General features: G+C 54.8%; 2 non-coding genes across 2 annotated transcripts; both read left to right on the top strand.

Annotated features, from left to right (window-relative positions):
• The first annotated feature begins 422 nt into the window (after positions 1 to 422).
• LOC147663237 (5S ribosomal RNA) lies at positions 423 to 541 on the top strand. Its single transcript, XR_015305412.1, has one exon. It is a non-coding gene; the product is annotated as a 5S ribosomal RNA (ribosomal RNA).
• A 4176-nt stretch (positions 542 to 4717) lies between these two features.
• LOC147663236 (5S ribosomal RNA) lies at positions 4718 to 4836 on the top strand. Its single transcript, XR_015305411.1, has one exon. It is a non-coding gene; the product is annotated as a 5S ribosomal RNA (ribosomal RNA).
• The last annotated feature ends 1164 nt before the right edge of the window (positions 4837 to 6000 follow it).

The raw sequence follows: 6000 nt of genomic DNA, 5'->3' as shown, positions 1-6000 counted from the left end.
CGCCGGCCCCGGTTCCGGGCCCCCCTCTCTCGGCTGGGAGCGAGCAGGGGGCTGCTGAGGCAGAGAGCAGGCGGGTGACCTGAAGGGCCCTGGACTACTCGGGCCCTCACCTCACTCGCTCAGTGCAAAGCAAGAAGTGCCTGGAGGCCAGTGCGAAGCAAGGCTAGGCGCTTGTTAAATGAAAAGGCCAGGCTGCTGGTGTGCTGGTGCTGCTGCTGCTGCTAGTGCCGGCCCCTTTCTTTAGAAGGGCGGTCCCAGCTTCAGCAAGCGCGAGAGATGGCCGTGCTTGGCCGTGTGCAGGAACTTTGAAAGGGAGGGCAGGTGTTTAAAGGGACTGGAAGTGTTTAAATGCACTGGAAGGGAGCCTGGTGACGTGACAGGGGCTGGCTCAGCACAAGAGGCCTGCACCGGCAGGCTCTCGTGCCTACGGCCATACCACCCTGAATGCGCCCGATCTCGTCCGATCTCGGAAGCTAAGCAGGGTCGGGCCTGGTTAGTACTTGGATGGGAGACCGCCTGGGAATACCAGGTGCTGTAGGCATTTTGCTTCTCGCTAGAGGCACTTCTGGTTTTTTCTTCTTCTGTTTTTTGGGGGTGGGGGCATTTCTTCTATTCTTTTATTGTATCTTTCTTCAAAAAGAAAACGCCATCAAGTCCACAACACGCAGGGTCCATAACTTTCCATTCGGAAATTGAAAATTCGGCTGAACTTTACACTGGGTCAAAAAAGATGAAACCCTTTGCCCCAAGATAGGACAGGGGACAGGGGACAGGGGACCCACCCCCCAGCGCAGGGTTTTCTTCTGCTGCTGCTGGGCTGCTCCGGGTGCAGGATCGGTTCCTGGTCGCCCTCTTTTGCCTTCCCCAGTAGCCCGGGAGCAGGGGGAGGGCTGAGGCAGAGAGGCAGGCAGCGAGTGCCGTTCAGTACAACCGAGAAGGGGCGCACACGCATACACACTCACTTACACTCATGCATTCACATGCAGACACTCGTACCCTCCCCCCCCCCCCCCCCCCCTTTCGGGAGACTCACTCACAAATACACATACACTCATACATACTAACACGCACGAACCAAACAGTCAATAAACAAGCATTTACAACGCAATAGGGGGCGCAGCATTAAAGTTTGAGTTACTGGCATTGTAAATGACAATGCTTTGCATTAACCTTTTTTTATTTTTATTTGCAATTGGTATATAAACATTGTTTGTGAATGGTTAGCTGATGTGGTGGTGTCCCCGAGTGATGTGGTGGTGTCCCTGAGTGACGTGGTGGTACCCTTGAGTGGTGTCTCTGAGTGATGTGGTGGTGTCCCTGAGTGATGCGGTGGTGTTCCTGAGTGAAATGGTGTTTGAGGGTTGAGGGTGTGAGGGTGAGAGGGTTGTGAGGGGTGAGGGGTGTGAGGCTGTAAGGGCGAGTGAGGGTGTGTGAGGGTGAGTGAGCGTGTGTGAGGGTGAGGGTGTGTGAGGGTGAGGGTGTGTGAGGGTGAGTGATGGTGGGTGAGGGTGAGTGAGGGTGTGTGAGGGTCAGAGGGTGCTGCTTTGGAGGAGGGCGTGAAAACATATGTCAGTGCCCGTGGTCAAAGCAATTAAGATGTAATCCACCATTCTCCCCCTCTCCTGGACCCCATTCATATTCGAATCCCAGTTTTCCCTTTCCCTAAAAAACGCCAACTACTTTATAAGCCGGCCCACATTCCCCTCCCAACACCAGCTCTGCAGGTTGAAAGGGAGGGAGGGAGGGATGGATGGATGGATGGATGGACACACACACACACACACACACGTTACAACTTTACTTTCTTAATAAATCATTGTCACTAGATCGTATTTATTAATCAAGTATATATTCACTCACTGCTCTATCTCACACGCTGAGGAGCAGTCACACTCGGTCCCCGTGTTCTCTCTTCACGCACTCGCCAATCTCTCTCAAACAGACGCATGTATTTCTCTCCCACGCACATGCATTTCACCCTCGCTCTCTCTCACACTCCAAGCTGATTCCCCTTCTACATCTCCATCACACACGCCTGCCCACTACGGTTGCCCTTCTTTTCGCACATTCGCCACTCTCTCCTTCACACTTTGAGGCAAAACTCACTCACACCCAGCCCTCTTGCTCCCGCCTAGAAACACACACACACTCCGTCACACATACATATAGTATTCTACAAGCAGGGCAAGTAACTTTGGTCACGGCGAGCGTTCACTGACGTCACCTACATCATGGGGCTGTGGCGCGCGGCGGAGCCATCACCGTGAGCGTGCACGTCGGCAGCTCCGCGACTTACTCACGCGCGCGACGAAATCCCATGCGCGAGTGGCCAGTTCTTGTCTCTCCTCTCCCATTGACGATGCTGGGCGCTTGGCCAGCTCTTGTCTCCACTCGTTGTCAGCTGAGCCGACGACTATAGTTCTCGCAGCGAGAGCGCGCTTTCACGTGCTTTTCGCAGACGAGACCTAAAAAGCGACACTCAACTGCTGCTGCAGGGCTCGGGGAGCTGCCAGGAGGGTTGGGACTGCTACCTTGGTCAGCCAATGAGGGAGGCAGCAGTCCCTCACTGGTCACAGAGCAGGATGGGGGACAGAGTCAGCGACAGACACTCGGCCGTTGGCACTTCAGGGCTTAAAAACGAAGCGCCCCGCTACGAGGCTATCACGGACGCTCTCCCTTGTCACGAGGGGGAGGGCCTCCAGGACATTTGCTGAGCTGAGGAGGTCAGGCCCACCGGAGCTGTGCCGTCCTCAGCCCAGCAAACTTCAGCTTAGGCAGCCGGGAGCCTGTGCATTTAGCGCATGTTCAGCTCCTGGCTGCCTGGCCTGAACATAAAGAGTGTTTGTCTAGCTGTCCTTTCTTCAGCCCTGACGTGCAATCTTTTTCTCCAAAAAGGGCGGGGCAGGGCCTCACTGCCCTTAAGGAGGGGCGGCTGCTGAAGTCAGGCCGCTTACAAGGAGGACCCTTCACCCAGGCAGCACTCAGTCCCTCCTCTGAGTCTCTCTTCTCTATGCACACTGGGGCGGGCCCTGGACATGGATGTGATGTGCATATCAGGCCTCTGTCCCGGATAAATAGGAAAAGGAAACTTGCAGCCAGAGCTGCACAGAAAAAAAAGTGTCACTCCAATGTTTCTGCGGGCGAGCCAGAGTTGAAGAGCGGTAGCCGGCAGGCGCTGCCACATAGAGCAGTGGCCTGATAGAGTGCCTTAGAGGCCAGTGCAAAGCAAGGCTAGGCACTTGGGGGCAGTTTTACAAGCCCCTTGCGCCTCTTTTACACCGCCGTTGCGACGCAGTGGCGGCGCAAAGCCAGCGCCACTCTGCGGGGTATTTACAACGTGACGCATCTGGGAGATGCATCACGTTGTAAAGCCCTGCACCACATGTAGGCGTTACGGCGCAAGAACGCCTCCCAAAAGTGGCTGAGTGAAATCGACAAGATTTCAGTCAGCTACTTTTAAGGCCATGCTGCGTCAAAACCCTGCGCCTGCTTGAAGCAGGCGTAAGGTTTGACGCAGCATTTCAAGGATAGGGCACCCCCGAGCCTTGCTGGAGCTGCGTCGCGCCTGCGACGCAACTCCAGCAATGCGCCGCCTTTACGGCAGCAGATGCGTCACGCATCTGTCCATTTTTGCCCCATGGTGCGGCGCATCCATGGTGGCGCAGCCGTGACGCACAATAACTGGCGCATCCCTGCTGCCGATATGCAGGGATGCGCCAGTTATTGTAAATGTGCCCCAACGTGAAAAGCCCAGGCTGCGGCTTTGCTAGCTCTCCGGCTGGCACCTGAAGGGAGGTCGGAGCCAGTGTGTGATTGGAAAAGAAGCGAGTGCAAGGCTGGAGGAAGATTTGGCTATCTGTAGCAAGCTTGCCAAGGGTTGTTGGAGTGAAGCGTGCAAGTGAGGTGCAGTGCAGCAGGTTCCAGAGTGGAGGGGGTTGCCAGCACAAGAGACCTGAAGCGGCAGCCTCTCATGCCTACGGCCATACCTGTAGGTATGTTGCCACTCGCTGACACCAAGCTCGGCCCTTGCACAATCACACCTAATCTAACTCGCTAAGAGCACTTTTAAAAAAAAAAAGAAAAAACATATTCTGCTCTCCTCCTCTCCTCTCCGCTTTTTTTTCCTTCTTTTTTTTTTCATGTATTTTATACAAAATCCGGCATGGAGTTTACAATATGCGTGGCCCTTAACTGTAAACTCGAAAACTGAAAGAAAAGGAAGAAAAGCTTTGCCCTAGGACAGAGGGCTCCCAGTGGGGAGCTGCTGCAAGCTGCTGCTGCTGATGATGGGCAGCGCCGGCCCCGGTTCCGGGCCCCCCTCTCTCGGCTGGGAGCGAGCAGGGGGCTGCTGAGGCAGAGAGCCAGGCGGGTGACCTGAAGGGCCCTGGACTACTCGGGCCCTCACCTCACTCGCTCAGTGCAAAGCAAGAAGTGCCTGGAGGCCAGTGCGAAGCAAGGCTAGGCGCTTGTTAAATGAAAAGGCCAGGCTGCTGGTGTGCTGGTGCTGCTGCTGCTGCTAGTGCCGGCCCCTTTCTTTAGAAGGGCGGTCCCAGCTTCAGCAAGCGCGAGAGATGGCCGTGCTTGGCCGTGTGCAGGAACTTTGAAAGGGAGGGCAGGTGTTTAAAGGGACTGGAAGTGTTTAAATGCACTGGAAGGGAGCCTGGTGACGTGACAGGGGCTGGCTCAGCACAAGAGGCCTGCACCGGCAGGCTCTCGTGCCTACGGCCATACCACCCTGAATGCGCCCGATCTCGTCCGATCTCGGAAGCTAAGCAGGGTCGGGCCTGGTTAGTACTTGGATGGGAGACCGCCTGGGAATACCAGGTGCTGTAGGCATTTTGCTTCTCGCTAGAGGCACTTCTGGTTTTTTCTTCTTCTGTTTTTTGGGGGTGGGGGCATTTCTTCTATTCTTTTATTGTATCTTTCTTCAAAAAGAAAACGCCATCAAGTCCACAACACGCAGGGTCCATAACTTTCCATTCGGAAATTGAAAATTCGGCTGAACTTTACACTGGGTCAAAAAAGATGAAACCCTTTGCCCCAAGATAGGACAGGGGACAGGGGACAGGGGACCCACCCCCCAGCGCAGGGTTTTCTTCTGCTGCTGCTGGGCTGCTCCGGGTGCAGGATCGGTTCCTGGTCGCCCTCTTTTGGCCTTCCCCAGTAGCCCGGGAGCAGGGGGAGGGCTGAGGCAGAGAGGCAGGCAGCGAGTGCCGTTCAGTACAACCGAGAAGGGGCGCACACGCATACACACTCACTTACACTCATGCATTCACATGCAGACACTCGTACCCTCCCCCCCCCCCCCCCCCTTTCGGGAGACTCACTCACAAATACACATACACTCATACATACTAACACGCACGAACCAAACAGTCAATAAACAAGCATTTACAACGCAATAGGGGGCGCAGCATTAAAGTTTGAGTTACTGGCATTGTAAATGACAATGCTTTGCATTAACCTTTTTTTATTTTTATTTGCAATTGGTATATAAACATTGTTTGTGAATGGTTAGCTGATGTGGTGGTGTCCCCGAGTGATGTGGTGGTGTCCCTGAGTGACGTGGTGGTACCCTTGAGTGGTGTCTCTGAGTGATGTGGTGGTGTCCCTGAGTGATGCGGTGGTGTTCCTGAGTGAAATGGTGTTTGAGGGTGAGGGTGTGAGGGTGAGAGGGTTGTGAGGGTGAGGGGTGTGAGGCTGTAAGGGCGAGTGAGGGTGTGTGAGGGTGAGTGAGCGTGTGTGAGGGTGAGGGTGTGTGAGGGTGAGGGTGTGTGAGGGTGAGTGATGGTGGGTGAGGGTGAGTGAGGGTGTGTGAGGGTCAGAGGGTGCTGCTTTGGAGGAGGGCGTGAAAACATATGTCAGTGCCCGTGGTCAAAGCAATTAAGATGTAATCCACCATTCTCCCCCTCTCCTGGACCCCATTCATATTCGAATCCCAGTTTTCCCTTTCCCTAAAAAACGCCAACTACTTTATAAGCCGGCCCACATTCCCCTCCC

This window comes from Lissotriton vulgaris, unplaced genomic scaffold, assembly GCF_964263255.1.
Source record: "Lissotriton vulgaris unplaced genomic scaffold, aLisVul1.2 SCAFFOLD_2536, whole genome shotgun sequence".
NCBI lineage: Eukaryota > Metazoa > Chordata > Amphibia > Caudata > Salamandridae > Lissotriton > Lissotriton vulgaris.
Note: the sequence above shows the minus strand (reverse complement) of the source record. Positions and strands in the feature narration are given on the sequence as shown.